The sequence below is a fragment of the Schistocerca nitens genome, chromosome 3 (assembly GCF_023898315.1).
Source record: "Schistocerca nitens isolate TAMUIC-IGC-003100 chromosome 3, iqSchNite1.1, whole genome shotgun sequence".
In the NCBI taxonomy this organism is placed as follows: Eukaryota; Metazoa; Arthropoda; class Insecta; order Orthoptera; family Acrididae; genus Schistocerca; species Schistocerca nitens.
The window spans coordinates 556208271-556226304 of NC_064616.1; the positions used below are offsets into that span (position 1 = coordinate 556208271).

General features: G+C 45.0%; 1 protein-coding gene and 1 non-coding gene across 2 annotated transcripts in view; one reads left to right on the top strand and one right to left on the bottom strand.

Annotated features, from left to right (window-relative positions):
- LOC126249332 (Down syndrome cell adhesion molecule-like protein Dscam2) overlaps positions 1 to 18034 on the bottom strand; it is a 562422-nt gene that overhangs the window by 148127 nt on the left and 396261 nt on the right. The window lies entirely within an intron of this gene.
- Trnas-uga (transfer RNA serine (anticodon UGA)) lies at positions 470 to 544 on the top strand. Its single transcript has one exon. It is a non-coding gene; the product is annotated as a tRNA-Ser (tRNA).

Consider the following 18034-nt stretch of genomic DNA (forward strand, 5'->3'; position numbering starts at 1 on the left):
ATCTCATTCTGAAACATCCCCCAGGCTGTGGCTAAGCCATGTCTCCGCAATATCCTTTCTTTCAGGAGTGCTAGTTCTGCAAGTTTCGCAGGAGAGCTTCTGTAAAGTTTGGAAGGTAGGAGACGAGGTACTGGCAGAAGTAAAGCTGTGAGTACCGGGCGTGAGTCGTGCTTCGGTAGCTCAGTTGGTAGAGCACTTGCCCGCGAAAGGCAAAGGTCCCGAGTTCGAGTCTCGGTCGGGCACACAGTTTTAATCTGCCAGGAAGTTTCATATCAGCGCACACTCCGCTGCAGAGTGTAAATCTCATTCTGGAAACATCCCCCAGGCTGTGGCTAAGCCATGTCTCCGCAATATCCTTTCTTTCAGGAGTGCTAGTTCTGCAAGTTTCGCAGGAGAGCTTCTGTAAAGTTTGGAAGGTAGGAGACGAGGTACTGGCAGAAGTAAAGCTGTGAGTACCGGGCGTGAGGCGTGCTTCGGTAGCTCAGTTGGTAGAGCACTTGCCCATGAAAGGCAAAGGTCCCGAGTTCGAGTCTCGGTCGGGCACACAGTTTTAATCTGCCAGGAAGTTTCATATTAGCGCACACTCCACTGCAGAGTGAAAATCTCATTCTGGAAACATCCCCCAGGCTGTGGCTAAGCCATGTCTCCGCAATATCCTTTGTTTCAGGAGTGCTAGTTCTGCAAGTTTCGCAGGAGAGCTTCTGTAAAGTTTGGAATGTAGGAGACGAGGTACTGGCAGAAGTAAAGCTGTGAGTACCGGGCGTGAGTCGTGCTTCGGTAGCTCAGTTGGTAGAGCACATTTGCTCGCGAAAGGCAAAGGTCCCGAGTTCGAGTCTCGGTCGGGCACAGTTTTAATCTGCCAGGAAGTTTCATATCAGCCTACACTCCGCTGCAGAGTGAAAATCTCATTCTGGAAACATCCCCCAGGCTGTGGCTAAGCCATGTCTCCGCAATATCCTTTCTTTCAGGAGTGCTAGTTCTGCAAGTTTCGCAGGAGAGCTTCTGTAAAGTTTGGAAGGTAGGAGACGAGGTACTGGCAGAAGTAAAGCTGTGAGTACTGGGCGTGAGTCGTGCTTCGGTAGCTCAGTTGGTAGAGCACATGCCCGCGAAAGGCAAAGGTCCCGAGTTCGAGTCTCGGTCGGGCACACAGTTTTAATCTGCCAGGAAGTTTCATATCAGCGCACACTCCGCTGCAGAGTGTAAATCTCATTCTGGAAACATCCCCCAGGCTGTGGCTAAGCCATGTCTCCGCAATATCCTTTCTTTCAGGAGTGCTAGTTCTGCAAGTTTCGCAGGAGAGCTTCTGTAAAGTTTGGAAGGTAGGAGACGAGGTACTGGCAGAAGTAAAGCTGTGAGTACCGGGCGTGAGTCGTGCTTCGGTAGCTCAGTTGGTAGAGCACTTGCCCATGAAAGGCAAAGGTCCCAAGTTCGAGTCTCGGTCGGGCACACAGTTTTAATCTGCCAGGAAGTTTCATATTAGCGCACACTCCACTGCAGAGTGAAAATCTCATTCTGGAAACATCCCCCAGGCTGTGGCTAAGCCATGTCTCCGAAATATCCTTTCTTTCAGGAGTGCTAGTTCTGCAAGTTTCGCAGGAGAGCTTCTGTAAAGTTTGGAAGGTAGGAGACGAGGTACTGGCAGAAGTAAAGCTGTGAGTACCGGGCGTGAGTCGTGCTTCGGTAGCTCAGTTGGTAGAGCACATTTGCTCGCGAAAGGCAAAGGTCCCGAGTTCGAGTCTCGGTCGGGCACACAGTTTTAATCTGCCAGGAAGTTTCATATCAGCCTACACTCCGCTGCAGAGTGAAAATCTCATTCTGGAAACATCCCCCAGGCTGTGGCTAAGCCATGTCTCCGCAATATCCTTTCTTTCAGGAGTGCTAGTTCTGCAAGTTTCGCAGGAGAGCTTCTGTAAAGTTTGGAAGGTAGGAGACGAGGTACTGGCAGAAGTAAAGCTGTGAGTACTGGGCGTGAGTCGTGCTTCGGTAGCTCAGTTGGTAGAGCACTTGCCCGCGAAAGGCAAAGGTCCCGAGTTCGAGTCTCGGTCGGGCTCACAGTTTTAATCTGCCAGGAAGTTTCATATCAGCGCACACTCCGCTGCAGAGTGTAAATCTCATTCTGGAAACATCCCCCAGGCTGTGGCTAAGCCATGTCTCCGCAATATCCTTTCTTTCAGGAGTGCTAGTTCTGCAAGTTTCGCAGGAGAGCTTCTGTAAAGTTTGGAAGGTAGGAGATGAGGTACTGGCAGAAGTAAAGCTGTGAGTACCGGGCGTGAGTCGTGCTTCGGTAGCTCAGTTGGTAGAGCACTTGCCCATGAAAGGCAAAGGTCCCGAGTTCGAGTCTCGGTCAGGCACACAGTTTTAATCTGCCAGGAAGTTTCATATTAGCGCACACTCCACTGCAGAGTGAAAATCTCATTCTGGAAACATCCCCCAGGCTGTGGCTAAGCCATGTCTCCGAAATATCCTTTCTTTCAGGAGTGCTAGTTCTGCAAGTTTCGCAGGAGAGCTTCTGTAAAGTTTGGAAGGTAGGAGACGAGGTACTGGCAGAAGTAAAGCTGTGAGTACCGGGCATGAGTCGTGCTTCGGTAGCTCAGTTGGTAGAGCACATTTGCTCACGAAAGGCAAAGGTCCCGAGTTCGAGTCTCGGTCGGGCACACAGTTTTAATCTGCCAGGAAGTTTCATATCAGCCTACACTCCGCTGCAGAGTGAAAATCTCATTCTGGAAACATCCCCCAGGCTGTGGCTAAGCCATGTCTCCGCAGTATCCTTTCTTTCAGGAGTGCTAGTTCTGCAAGTTTCGCAGGAGAGCTTCTGTAAAGTTTGGAAGGTAGGAGACGAGGTACTGGCAGAAGTAAAGCTGTGAGTACTGGGCGTGAGTCGTGCTTCGGTAGCTCAGTTGGTAGAGCACTTGCCCGCGAAAGGCAAAGGTCCCGAGTTCGAGTCTCGGTCGGGCACACAGTTTTAGTCTGCCAGGAAGTTTCATGACATAATACTGTCAATGGTATAGTATATTCAAAGGAGCAGCATAGAACTACCAAATCCCAGTATTAAATTATAAATGTATTACAAAAACGTCTGCATTTGCGGTTCTATTTGTGTTACTTTAGCATAAATTTATTATATGATTACAAATGGATGGCTGGAAATGACAGAGAAAAAGTATGCTTCTTCAGAAGAGTAATCATTTGCTTAAGCATGACTGTTAGAGAGAATAAAAAATAAAAATAAAAATACAATATACTTTGCTCAGTGAAATTGTGTATCAAATGAGATTAAATATAGCCACAGTCTTGAACATATATCATAATACAAACTGTAGTATCATAGCCTACTGATACAGCCTGAGCCACTGCATCAAAGATTCCTGAAGGTGCCACGAGCAGTGGTTTGAACATCACCACCAATGAAGAATGTCCAGGCTGTTGACCAATGAAGACTGCAACGATGGTGTTATAACTGGTTGGCGCATGGACACCAGCGAAATAGTTCAAGATTACCCCTAGTTGCTATCAAATGACAAACGTTACAGCAATTTCTTGATAGATAGCTCTACCAGCAAACAGTCAGGTAAATAGATGCATGTCCATGTCAAGCCTCTGCTTATGGCTAGCAACAGTTCCCACAAGTTATCAACAGTGTACTGTTTCTTCATCCACAAGCTGCATATAACACATTTATTTAAAGTATGCTTGTTCCAACTAATCTTTTGCTTGCCAGTCCACATTCCTATGGTAACAGATCCCTTTAGTCACCTTCCACCCATTTACCATTAGCAGCAAAGACATAACATAGTGGCTGCTGGTTCAAATCATAACATCTGCAATGAATCTTGTCTACTCTATGAAGACACATTGTTTTAGTTCCTTTGTTGCCTATTTTTAGTTGCTTTCTGGACATTTTGTTTCACTTTTATCATTTGTGCTTGTAGATATTTCTGTTTAAGATCCGTGCTTGCCATTTTCATTCATTTTGCTTGTTTGTGCTGCGACATATTGATTTAGCTTTAGTATTTTTTGCTTTTTCCTGGCTAGCCTACTGCATGAAGCCCCATGCATGAATGCCTCACAATTAGCAACACCACAATTGCAAGTACCTTTGGCACCAACACTCGATCTAACACAGTTTCTTCAGTTACATATGCAACATATGATACAGCTTACTGACATAAGGGGCTTCATTCAAATGCAGGCAGCAGCCAATGAGAATTGCAATCAGATGCCACCAATTACAGGCAGCACCAAAATTTACACAGCCTCATTGGTGCCTCCATTTTGCCCATTTGAAGGGGACAAAGAGGATTGGAATGAGTACTTGGCACAGTTTGAAGCTTATCTATCTGCACACAAAGTACCAGGTACTGTTAAACAATCTTTTATCTTATCAACAGCCAGTGTGTCAGTGTATAGAACATGTTGAACATTATTCCCCACTTTGCAGCCAGAACTTGTGAGCTATGAAGAATTAATCCAAGTTTTGAAGGAATACTGTGATAAGTAAGTCTGTGTGCTGGCTGCCAGGTTTAAATTTTTGAGGCTAAAGCAGCAGTCAGGACAAACATATAGACAGTGGGTGACAGATTTAGTAGGTAGTGTAAGTTTAAATGTGAGTGTAGCAAGTATAATAGTGACCTCATGATTCATGATGCCATTAGTCAGATAATGACTGATAATAAAATAAGGGAACAGGTTCTCAAGTATCCTGAGCTATTCTTGCAGCAAGTTTTCCAAAGTTATTGACTGACAAGACTCTTGTGACAGTGCTGTAGACAGTTTTCACTCAGTCAGCATTTGTGCTGTAATGCCTAGCAATAGTGTTGCATGGCCATGTAAGTATACTGCTTCCAAGTTGAGCACACAGTGGCCCACTCAAGATCAGCATAGCCAGCCATCCAAGGCATCAGGTCAGCAAGGTACCAGCATGAAGTCTTACCCATACTGCTTCTCAATGCATAAGCATCACGTACACCCTTAACGAAATGCAATTTTTTTATGTGGCAAGAATGGACATGTTCAGGGGGTATTCTTGCAGAAAAAGAAGGCTCCCTCCCATAATATATGCCCATGGGAATCAAACTTTGATGTACATGTTGTGTATTCAGAAACAAACAGAACTTCTAGTGTGGAACAGAAGTGTGGTTGTCCACAGCCCAACAAATCAGTAGCCCTTTGTGATCTCAAACCTCCAAGGAATGTTACTGAATTACAGTCAGTGCTAAGGAAGCTGATGTATTACATCCGCTTCTTTCTGAATGCAGCTCAGATTGAGGCACTGTTGCACCACCTTTGCCATAAGAATGTAGCTTCTGTGTGGTCCCAGGAATGTGACAATGCTTTCTGACAACTCAAAGACACTTTGCTCAGTGATCATTGCCCCATTCATTTTGATCCTTTGAAACCTATAGTCTTAGCCATGGATGCCTCATCGTATTGTGTTGGTGCTATCCTCCTGCATAGGACAGATTCTGCTAACAGCACCAATAGCATTCACCTCCAGATTGCTTAACCAGAGAAACTATTTGCAAATAGTAAAGGAGGCTCTTGCCATCATCTATGGAATGACTTAAGATTCATCAGTATTTGTGTAGAAGGTAGTTATACTTGGTCTCCAACCACAGGCCTTTGCACTCACTTTTAAACCTGGCCAATCACTGTGGAGAAATTGCAATGTTGGGATCTCATCATATTACACTACCTGTATGAGATAATGCACAGGTTCACATCCAAGCATACCAAGGCATACATGTGTCTTTGCCTTCTCTTGGCACTGGATGTGGACTTTGACAAATCAGAAGCATCTTGTTGCCATATTGATGCACAGGACACAGCCATACTGTACCAGCTTCCATTAGATCACCAAATATCAACCAGGCCACAGCAGCAAATGCAGACTTGCAAATTCTGTTGTGCAACATCCCCACTGTTGACCTTGCATTGTGAATCAACTTGTCAGCCATGTGTTTCACCAATACTTTGCATGGTGGTGTGATTTGCCTGTGTTTAGTTGTCCTACTGCTATACACTGAATCTGAACAATCATGTGTGGTGGTTCTAGAGGTTGACAAGAGGCATCTCTCTTTTTCCAAGCATTAATCCCGACTTGCAGGGTATGCTGGTTAATTGGAAGTGGCATGTTAATTTTAAGGGGCAGCCAGATGCTCTTCCTGTCACCAAGGTTGTCCAGAGGCATGTTCTTAGTTTACTTCATCAGGGTCACTGGGTGCATCAGCACCAACCAATTAGCTTGATAACATTGCACACGGTTTGGCATGAACTCTCGGATAGAGCAGATGAGGGCTCAATGTCATGCTTGCGCAGAACATCAGGCAGCCCCTTCTCAATGATTCTTTGATTGGCCAAAGCCTGAAGCACCTTGACAGTACTTGCATATGGACTTTGCTGGACCTTACTGGAACACTTGTTGGCTAATTCTCATTGAAGTATATAACAAGTTTCCTTTTGTGGTTCCCATGCATGCTATGATGACATGTTGCACCCTTCAAGTCTGGACACCATATTTTGCCTAGAGGGTCCACCAGAGCTGCTTGTGACTGACAATCGACCTCACTTTGTGCCTGCAGAACTCAAGGACTTCTGCGCAGCCCATGAGATTCATCACACCACCAGTGTGCTTTTTCATCGAGAGTCCAATGGAGAAACATAACACTTTGTTTACACTTATAAGCAGCAGATGGGGGCCCACCACATGTTGCACCAAGCTTTGCTGCTTTTCTTGTTATCCTACCGCTCCCAGCCCCACAATGGTGCAATGTTGGCAGAGTTGCTTCAGAGATGGTGGCACCACACCTTGCTACAGATGTTGCATCCACTGCAGTGACTGGCACCTACTCTGCCCACTCACACAATGTATCACATTACTGACCCATTTTTTTCAGTGATTAGAAGTGCTAAGATTGCAGAATTGTCATAAAGGTTCTTGGTAATTGCATGTTTTTGATACAGGGTCCAGGCAGATTGCAGAGACACCACCTACATCAACTTTGCCCCTGTAAACTGCATGATCCTGACACTGACTCTTTGTCCACATATTCATTACCTGTCTGCATGATGCGGCCTGCAACCCCTCTGACTACATGGAGTCCCATATTGCCAACACCTGGCCCTAAACCAATGGACCTGGATCCTACACCTCATCCGTCACCAAGCAGAAAGCAGATGTCCCCAGCTGAAGGTCCATTCAGTTCTGCAACCACCATTACAGGAGGCTGTTGCAATCTGACCACCAGAAGACCTCGCACTGTCATTGCATGAGGGGCATGCCCTTTGTCTTGTTTCTCAGCTGGCATTCTGGAATGGTCTCAAAGTGAATGCTAGGGCACAGACAGGAGCTCAGCACCATCAGCCACAGCTTTGGCTCGTGTCTCCTTATCAATTCCTGCATCCACATCTGCCCCCCCCCCACCCTCCCATTGTTGTTGCAGTAATTGTCAATACATTATAATGGTGAGGAGGTTTGAGGGAGGTAGGGGGGTGGGGGGGGGGGGAGAGTGTAGTATTGTAGCCTATCAATATTACCAGAGCTGGTGCCTCAAAGGGTCCTATGGATGAAGACTCCTGTGGGTGCTGTGAGTGGCATTTTGAACATTGCCACCAATGAAGAATCTCCAGGCCATCGACCAATGAAGATCGTGAGGGTGGTGTTATAAGTGCTGGGCACCTGGGCACCTTGGCACCAGTCTTACAGTTGCCGATTCCTTCTAGCTGCTAGTTAATGCCTAATGTTACACCGAGTTGTTGATAGATAGCTCTACCAGCAAACATTCAGTGTATATAGATGCACACCTCTGCCGGGCCCCTGCGTATAGCTAGCCACAGCTGCTACAATCCGTCAACAGTGTAGTCAGCAATACTAGTCATTGTCCTATTTTATGTGCTGCGATTTTGAGTGGATTGTGTATGTCACGTAACTATGAGTGTGCTCTTACAACAGATTAGAGTAAATATCTAAAACAGTCAGGAAAATTTTTATTTCTGAGGTCTGTTTGTTCATTGAGAATGTATTGTAGTTGTTCTACAAGGCACTATACATTTAAATTTCTTCTAGAGTGTCCATTAATCTGCCTGTGTAGTGTCTTTAAAGATTCCATGATGTTCTTGGTGTTATGATTATAGTTTCATAGATATGCATTAAATGAAGATCTACAACATTAAGTAACCTTGTAAGTGCAGTACATGAATGTCAGAAAACTTCAAAACTGTTGTCCTGCTGTTAATGCCACTGTAAATTGTTCTCATTATGTTGTATTATGTTCTGTGGATGCTGTGAATTGGCAACTACCTACAAGTGAAAAGTGTGTTTTATCTGGTAGAGTCCAATGTCGACTTTCTCACATGCTGTAACATTCATGTTTTCCGTAGTATTATGTCAAGTTATTCAGTGTTTAATAAATGTATCTCCATCAAAATGTGTGTTATTAGTAATGCATGTTACTTTAACTGCATTAACAACAACAGTGGTCATCCCGATAACCATTAGTAACATTGAAAACTGTGAGTATCCATCACCTTTGTTTCATGTGCTTCAGTTACCACTGTTTACTGCCAACATAAATGAACTTAACTCCGTATGAACAGGCCTTGGAAGGCCCAATGGCACAGGCCGGCCGCTGTGTCATCCTCAGCCAACAGGCATCACTGGATTTGGCTATGGAGGGGCATGTGGTCAGCACAACACTCTCCCGGCGGTATGTCAGTTTACGGAACCGGAGCCACTACTTCTCAATCAAGTAGCTCCTCAATTTGCCTCACAAGGGCTGAGTTCAACCCGCTTGCTGACAGCGCTAGGCAGACCGGATGGTCACCCATCCAAGTGCTAGCCCAGCCCGACAGCGCTTAACTTTGGTGATCTGATAGGAACCAGTGTTGCCACTGGGGCAAGGCCATTGTTGTTATTGCCAACATGGACCACACTGTTCCTTCAGGTTCAGACTTCTCCATGTCAACAGTGTAGTTTGACTGTGAATCTGCTATCATACCTGCCTTGTTGCTCACAGCTAAGACGGAATTATGTGACTTCATTTCATCGGTTTCTGCCACCACCAAGACAGTCTCACCCAGCACAATATGGCCAAACTTGCCTGCTGACTTGCATGCTGATCATGCTACACTGAGTGGCCTGCTCACCAACCTCTTCTCTCCTGTAAAGGATGTCGCCATCCTGTTCCACACCACATCGCCACCTAAATGACAAGGTTGGAGCTACACGGTTCATTTGGTGAGTCCACAGCTTGCTGACACATTCCACTCGGCTCCTCATTCTGCAGCGTTCTCACAATTTGCGCTGAAAATGCCCACCAACCTGCCACAACAGGCTCCAGTCACATGGTTTCATTTTCACATGCTATATTGTTGATGCCAGTCACCCCCACCGCATCGTTTTGCCAGCATGCTCACCAGGCATTGCATTCTGCCTCTCCTGCATTGGCTCCACCGAACAGTTTAGTGATGATGCCAGTCACCTCTTCTACACTGGATGCCTGCACTTCTACACATCTCATCTCCCACCCGCATGGATTTACGGCAACGCCGGTCACTTCTGCCATACCGGACACCTTCACTCTCATGCCTTCCATACATCTCGCTTCCCACTCCCATGAATTTTCAGTGATGCCAGTCCATTCTGTCACTGAACACCTTCGCTCTCATGTCTTCTGTGCTGACTCCTGTTGCACCGACCTACGATGCCCATACTCTGCTCGTGCCCTCTTCAAATGCTCCAGTCCATGGCACTGCAGCATCCATAAAGCTTCCCTCACTCACACTCACTCCTTTTGCTATGGACCATCACGTCCCTTCTTTGCTCATGCCTGCATTGTTTGCACCTACTGCCTCTGACTGCGGTTCCGCTACCTTGTCCGAACCTGCTCAACTTGCTGCTGCTGCCCACGTACACGGCCCTGCTGTTATGGACTATGCCACCCCTGCTCTGCCCACGCCTGCTCCTGCTCACCACTCTCTGATGCCCCCATCACCAGAACACATGTTTCAAATACATCCATTCAGGACATTAGCAAACTTCACATGCATCTGACTACTAGCCAGGTCAGGCTTCCGCTGCTTCAGTCAATGGTCTGATAACGACCCTTGAGCCACTCAATCATGATTTCTCACCACATTCTGGTACGGCTCTCCTACCTTGTTTCACGTTGGCTGCTTAATCATCCACTCATAATACTATCCCTTTGAGGTTTCCCTAGCTGCCAGCCCTGCAAAATGACAATCCTAAGATGAAGTTTGCCCTAGTGGACAATATTCTCAATTTCCATTGTATCTCAAATGATAGCAAGAGTTTCATTTGCTTGGCCGGGCATGGTGGCCGAGCGGTTCTAGGCGCTTCAGTCAGGCACTGCGCGACTGCTACGGTTGCAGGTTAGAATCCTGCCTCAGGCATGGATGTGTGTGATGTCCTTATGTTAGTTAGGTTTAACTAGTTCTAAGTTCTAGGGGACTGATGACCTCAGATGTTAAGTCCCATAGTGCTCAGAGCCATTTCATTTGCTTAATCAGTCATTTGCGTGGCCACATCGACCTCATCAGTGGTCTACTCCTTTTGCTGCCTAAGGACTGCAGATATATGTTGGCTAAAAATACCCTAATCATGCACCTGCCCCATCCTCTTACAGAGGTTACACACCACATTATTCATGACGAACTATTAGGTGAGCGCACGCCATCCCAGCTCTGGCGGAACTTTCACTCTCAAATAGACAGTGAAGTTATGCCTGACATTGCTCTCAGACTTCCTTAACAGCTACAGCTGCAATTACTTTTGCATGTCATGCCTCCATTTTGCTGAGCATCCATTCACTATTATTTGCTACTATCAGCACTTGGCTCAAGCACTGTCGCTGACCACAGTGGCGGGATCAGTGCCTTCCACACTACCCCCTCCCTTGCACTGCTGGAGCCTCACTCACCCAGGTCAGTCCACCATTTCTACGCTGCTGCCACCTGGTAGCCTCCAGCCTGCACTGCCAATGTCAACAACCCGACACTCAACGACTTCAACTGAAGCCACGCCCAACTGGCCTCTGAGTGCTCAGCAATGACACAGCCTGTCTACTGACACCGCCTCCCCTCCCTACCTATCTGCACTGTTGGTTCGATGCAACATTTGGTGCCGCTGCTAACAATTTCAAGCCTCCATGCAGTCACCCAAATGCCAATGGTGGTCACGTTTAGTCGTAATGTCCCACCTTGTTGCTACATGGCGCCTACCAGGCCAGGTCACACAGTGTAAACCTCACGCACATGCTTACCACCTCTACATGTGTGACATTGCATCCAGCCTTCGCATCCTTTTAGACACAGGAGCAGACGTCAGCATCATCCCTGCCATTGCAATGCCTATTGGATCCCTCTGCAGTTTCATAACTTCTCACTTTTGCAAACAGGTCAAATGTAACAGTTCACGGCTCTCTCAGGTTATCACTCTGTCTTTCCCACAATAAGCTTTTTCCATGGAATTTTTACATGGCAGAAATCAATGAACCTGTCGTAATGTTTGACTTTGTCCATCATCATGACCTCTCGCCTGACCTTCAAGCTGCTTCACTTCACCTCACTACAGGTGCTTTGATCTCCTGTATGACGAAAGCCATAGGCTGTACCCAGTGCCTGTTCCTTTGGCCGCACAACTGTCAATCCTCACAGAATGTGAGTCACTATCCTCTCAGCTCATGAACATGCTCTCTGAGCTCTCACATGAGCTCTCTCAGACAGCATCCCTCTGCACACAATATTTGAAGCTGCTCTCACACGTCACAGCAACATCCCCCGAACTGTCACATGTACTGGCGGACTTCTGTCACCTCTCTACTGATGCCTGGACTTCTGAACGTGATCTCGGCCAGATGGTTGCAACCCTGGCCATCATGCTGCTCCCTCCATCCACAGCAACTACACCGACTCCGCTACACAAGGCCCAGCAGCTGCACCCACTTCTGGGTGACATGTATAGCAATTGCAACATAGTCCTTGCAGTTAGCGCACCACCACACACATCACAATGCACCTCACCCGGGATTTCCCGACATCAGCTGACACATCACTCACACTGCCAATGGACCCATCCCCACCTCTCGCACACCAACAATCCAGCTCCCATCAATGATATGTTTTATTTTCTATCAGCTACCCACAGCACATGCTACCTGACCTCCCCTCCTGCTTCACCTGTTTCTTAGGCACCATCACCAGTGGCACCTGTCATAAAATAAGTACCCTGGAGAGGACTCTGGTTTAACAGAAGGCTTGGTGCCTTAATGTGTTCAAGCTATGCTGCACTGAATACATTATCAAAGACTCACTTGATGCAGGTATCCTACAGCCCTCAGACAGCAGAGTCCGAAATTCTTGCATGATCATAAATAACTACCATATTCCCTACACCCAGGACTTCATACAGTTGCTACATGATGCCCAAGTGTTGACAGTGCATGACTGCTGTAAGGCATACCACCAAACTCCCTTGCACCCACCCAACATATCTAAGACTTCCACCATTATGTCGTTTGGGCTCTCTGAGTACCAATTCATGTCTTATAGCCTTAAAAACGCCACCCAAACATGGCAACATTTTATCACCTCAGTGTTGTTTAACTTTCCCTTTGTCTATGCATACCTCAACATTATTCTCATGTTTTCATCATCTGTCAGCGAGCATCAATGGCGCCTTGGGCAAGTTTGCATGGCCCTGGAATCAAATGGCATCGAGATGAATCATGAAAAGTTGCAGCTTAGTAGCACCACCCTCACTTTTTTAGGGCGCACTGTTTCATCTGATGGAGTGCACCCCAATTCAGGCCAGGTCGACCTCATTCTCAGCCTGCCTCTCCCAGAAGATTATTCTGAACTAAGACACTTTCTAGGCATGGTCAATTTTTATCACCAACACCACCTCCAAGCATCTTCCATTCAGATACCTTTGACTGTTGCATTGGCCAGGAAGAACCTGTCATGCAAATGGCATCTTCCTTGGACAAACGACATGATTGACGAGTTCAACAGTCTGAAGACAGTACTTTCCAAGGCTGTTGCCTTTGCCCCCCCCCCCCCCCCCATCCCATAAACACGTGTCTCTCACAGCCCACATCAGTGACGTGGCAATCGGTTTCTTGCTAAAACAGCATGTGAGTAACACTATGGAACCATTCCACTCCTTCTCAAAAAAACTGACAATGTCTCAGTGCTAGTGGTCAACGTATGATTGAAATCTTTTAGCAGATTATGAGGCAATCAAATACTTCCACAACAATATCAAAGGGCACCCCTTCACTATATATGTCGACCATAAACCTCTTGCTAAAAACGTTCACAACATAGCTCAGGACCTCCCTCCCCAAAGTTTTGCCATCTTGACCTCATCTGCGAGTATTCCACAGATGCATGATACATCCATGATGCAGAGAATGTGGTGGTACACTACCTCTCACAAGTCAATGTCACTGCCATGCCTACAGACCTCAAAGACCTGGAACACCGGCATGCTGCTGACATATCAATCCGATGGGTATGTACTGACCGATTGAGTTCACTTGTGCTTGAAATGCACCACCTTCATGGAGCAATGACACCAGTGCTCTGTGACATAGTGACAGGCAGGGCCCAACCAGTCATCACAATGGAACTACAATGTGACATCTTTGTCACCTTCCACAAGTTCACCCACCCAGACATAGGAGTAACCACCACAGTGGTAACTGAACATTATGTCTAATTGGGAGTCAAGCATGACTGCAACATGTGGGTGAGGGCGTGCATCTCTTGCCAACATAGTAAGGTCGGCAGCCATGCCTCATCCTCCCATCACCATTCACTCTGACTGGCTCACACACGTCCACATTGATCTCATGGGTCCCCTCCCTCCCTCTGACGGTTTCAAATACATACTGTATTCAATCAACTGGGGCACCCAGTGGGTTGAGGCGGTTCCTCTGGAGGACATCATGGCTGATAACATTGCCCGTGTTCATCAAAATGTGGATCTCCTGATTTGGCTGCCCTCTGCCCCTGACAATGGACTAGGGCTGCCAGCTCAAGTTTAACCTGTTCGACCATCTGCGTGCTCTGTCTGGTGTGTCAAAGTTCCACACCATGCCCTACCACCCACAGAGCAATGGCATGGTTTAAAGCTGGCACAGGACATTCAAGGCTGTGCTCATGTGCCATGGGGGGCCTGGTCTGAGGCACTTTCAGCGGTACTTTTAGGTGTACATGTGGTGCACAAGGAGGACCTGGATGCATCACTTGCAGAAATCCTGTATGGCAACCCACTAATCTTGCCCGCCTAGTTTGTGGATGACATCCAATTTCCCTCTCAAGGTGAACTACCTGGCCTGGTCGAGCATGTTTATGCACACATATCTAACATTCAGATTGCAAAACCTAAGCCACATGCCACTCCACACATATTCCTCCATAAGGACTTGGAAACTTGCCACTTCACGATGCTATGGAATGATTCTGTATGTGCAGCTCTTCAACATGCCCAATCAGGACCACATAAAGTGCTCCTGTGTGACACCAATACTATGCACATCATGCTCAATAGTGAACTTCAAACATTATCAGTGCACCGCATAAAACCCGCTTGGACCCTGAAAGGCTCCCTTGAGGCACAGGCTCCTCTGTTGCCCCAAGACGATACATGAGCACAGTGACAATGCTCCCACTGGACCAATGCAAGCTGATGCACATCCCATCTCTAGAGCTGGATGCCATATTCAGCTGCCCCACTGGCATGAAGACTACTATGTGTCACTGCAGCCAGAACTCTTAGCTCCACCACCACAGGGCCTCCAAACGACATCTCCACCGTCCATTGCACTTTGGGGAGGGGGGGGGGGGGGGGGGAGAGGACTATTGATAATTGAAAAGTGTATTTTATCTGTGAACAGCTTTATTTGGTGGAGTCCAATGCCAGCTTTCTAATGTGCTGTAACACTCACATTTTCTATTGTATTGTGTCTAGCTATTCAGTGTTTAATAAATGTATTTCCACTTATGTACATTACCTTAGCTGCATTAATAACAACACATGAAAATGGTAAAACGCCTAAATTGCAATTGCAAAATAAAACTCTAACAGCTGAAAGCAAGATGAAATCCCTTAAAAAGTTTGTACTCATGTTTGCTGTTATTTTAGTAGCCATCTGAACAAGGAAGTCCTGGCTGCTGACAGCTTAACATTGGATGATTATACATGTTTAGATGTTCCTATGCTAAATGTCTAGGTCTTCATGTATAGAAGTCTATTTGGAGTATTTGTGGCTCTGTATGTTTTTCTACTACCTACTACTGTTGTTCAGATATACATTATATGTTTGGGACAGGGTTTCTTTTCTCTGCTGGCAAATTTCTAAGGAACTCAACAATTAGATCCACCAGATGATGTATCACAGAATAAACAGCTAATATCGAGGAAGCAGAACAATAGTTTTCTTCTTTGGAAAATTAAAAGATTTTTAATATCTGCAACATCAGGGACATAACCAGTTTCCCTGCCCCTGTTGTGCTTTCCCAATGTTGATAAACTTATTTTTCCACCATTAAGGCCAAGTATAGACATTGTGACATCTGTAGATATCAGGTGTTCTAACAACTGACATCCGAAGATGATTTTCATACATAATGGCCCATTTACACAAGAAGCTGTACAGCTTGGTTTTCATGGTTATGACAGTGCAGTGATTAACCATTATACCTAAATTGAGATGTAAACTTGAATCATTGTATTTGCAGTGTCCTTTTCTTGGTTCAGATACAATAACTCTCTCTCTCTCTCTCTCTCTCTCTCTCTGTGTGTGTGTGTGTGTGTGTGTGTAAAATATGTTCAATATAAAACTTATGTACTGAAGACATTTATGGAAGAATAATGGTTTCATATTAGTTGGGAGCTCAGTGTCAGTGAATGGAAGCTATGTTTGTAATACTTCATGACACCATATTTAAGATGACATGTAGTAGTGGATTTTTGTAAAAATGCCTGCATTAGATATCTTGGTCTGGTTATATTACTAGCACTCACATTTCTTGTGTATACATATTCTATTAGATACCCTTTAACAGCATTAGCAAAGAGCTTCCTTCTTTTTTTAATTTGCTACTGACTAATTAGTTGAATAACCTTCTCTCACCTATACAGCTGCCAATTGCCCATTGCTAGTTTCATGTTTTGTTGACTTGTACAGTAACTCTCATTTTACAGTCTTGGATATTTCCATTAAGTCCACCATCAGCAATGGAGGGTGAACCTTTGCCAATGCCAGCCACATGTGCTGGCGAAATGTCAGGAAAATCTCTAACAAACATCACCCAATGAATTTAAGACAGAAACCAACAGGTAATATGTCAACAAGTGGTCGTGAAATTCTAAACAGTTTTGTACTATTAAGAAGTTGTGTCTTACTGTCTTCAGCCATGTGGGGTAGCCATGCGGTCTGAAGTGCCTTGTCACAGTCTGTGCGGCTCCTCCCGTCCCTTGGGCATGAGTGTGTGTGCTGTCCATAGGGTAAGTTAGTTTAAGTTAGATTAAGTAGTGCGTAGGCTTAGGGGCTGATGACCTCAGCAGTTTGGTCCCATAAGACCTTACCACAAATTTCCAATTTCTTACTGTCTTCCACTGATGTAATAGTCACAACAAACTTTGCTGTACCACAAATCAGAAAAATCTAATTCTCTTGCAAACATTATCTTTGTGGTCTGCCCAGTTCTGGTGCTTATCAGTTCTTAAATATATTTTGTTGTTTACTTCTTTAAAAGAGTAATTATTTATTGATATTTCTGTACTGCAAATTTCAGTGTGTCTGGCTTGGAACGTAGGTACAAAATTATTTACTGGTTTATAGAGAGATAATTTTATACAAAATATTCACTACTTTTTTTTCAGTTTCCTCCTCAGAGTGGGCTGTATAAGCCAATGTTCTGTCATCAGCATACATGGTAACTTTCTGATGTATGTTTCTTAGGAAGTCACTTCTGTGTAGTATAAACATTATTATTGGAGGCTGATAAACTCTCTTTCTCTTGATGTTGTTCTACTCAGTTTATTTATTAAGAAACATAAATTATTACCTGCAGTCCCTCATTTATTTGTAACTTTTGTGGACCCTTGCTTGATGAGTTTGAAGTACCCTTTCTTGATGTTTTGTGCAGAACATTATATGAGTGTCTTGTTAATCGATCTGAATTTTTCCTAAAATATCTTGTGTTTTTAAGTATCATTCATAATGTTAATGTAAACAAAGACAGCAAAGTCTATTGGAAAATAGCATTCACAGCCTTGGTATTGCACTAACATGGTGTAATGTTGCTTATTATTGGTCAATTGTCATTTAACTTTATTCTGTTACTCTGTCTGATCCTTAAAAAACAACAATTACATGACTTTTGCTGCATATCCCCCAGTTCCTCACTTACAATTTTTTGTCACCCCAGTTCCCATCTGAGGAAACTGTTTGCAGACATCAGAATCACCCGCACCACTTTGCCACAGAATCTTATTCTGCAGCACTGTCACAGCACTCACTGACCATTTTTGCTCTGTTGTTTGTCATGTTGTCTCCATTGAAAGCCTACAAGTGAAAGTGTGCTACACTTATTGTACTGGTTTTCTTTGGAAACTGTAGCAGTGTTGTATCAGGCTTCACTGTGAGGAATTTGTAATACCTTACAGTATGACTTATAGAATGGTCTTCATTTCTAGCTGATGATTACCTTAGATTAAATAATTTTGTGAAATGTTATAATAAATTAACTGATGAATGCTTCATTGAGCTACCAAACTGACAAGCTGCTACAGAAATAATTTCTGATGTAATACTTTTGCTTCTGAGATGTTTTCACATAGTGTGTTTAAAGCATTCACAAGAATAATGATTTCATATTTTTTTCAAACAATGTGCATTTTGAATGTTGTGCAGAACTCGAAATTTTCAATTTCAATACAACAGCATACAGACTGTTACCATATTAAATGCATGTGACCAGAGAATATATCTAGCCCCCCACAAACTGT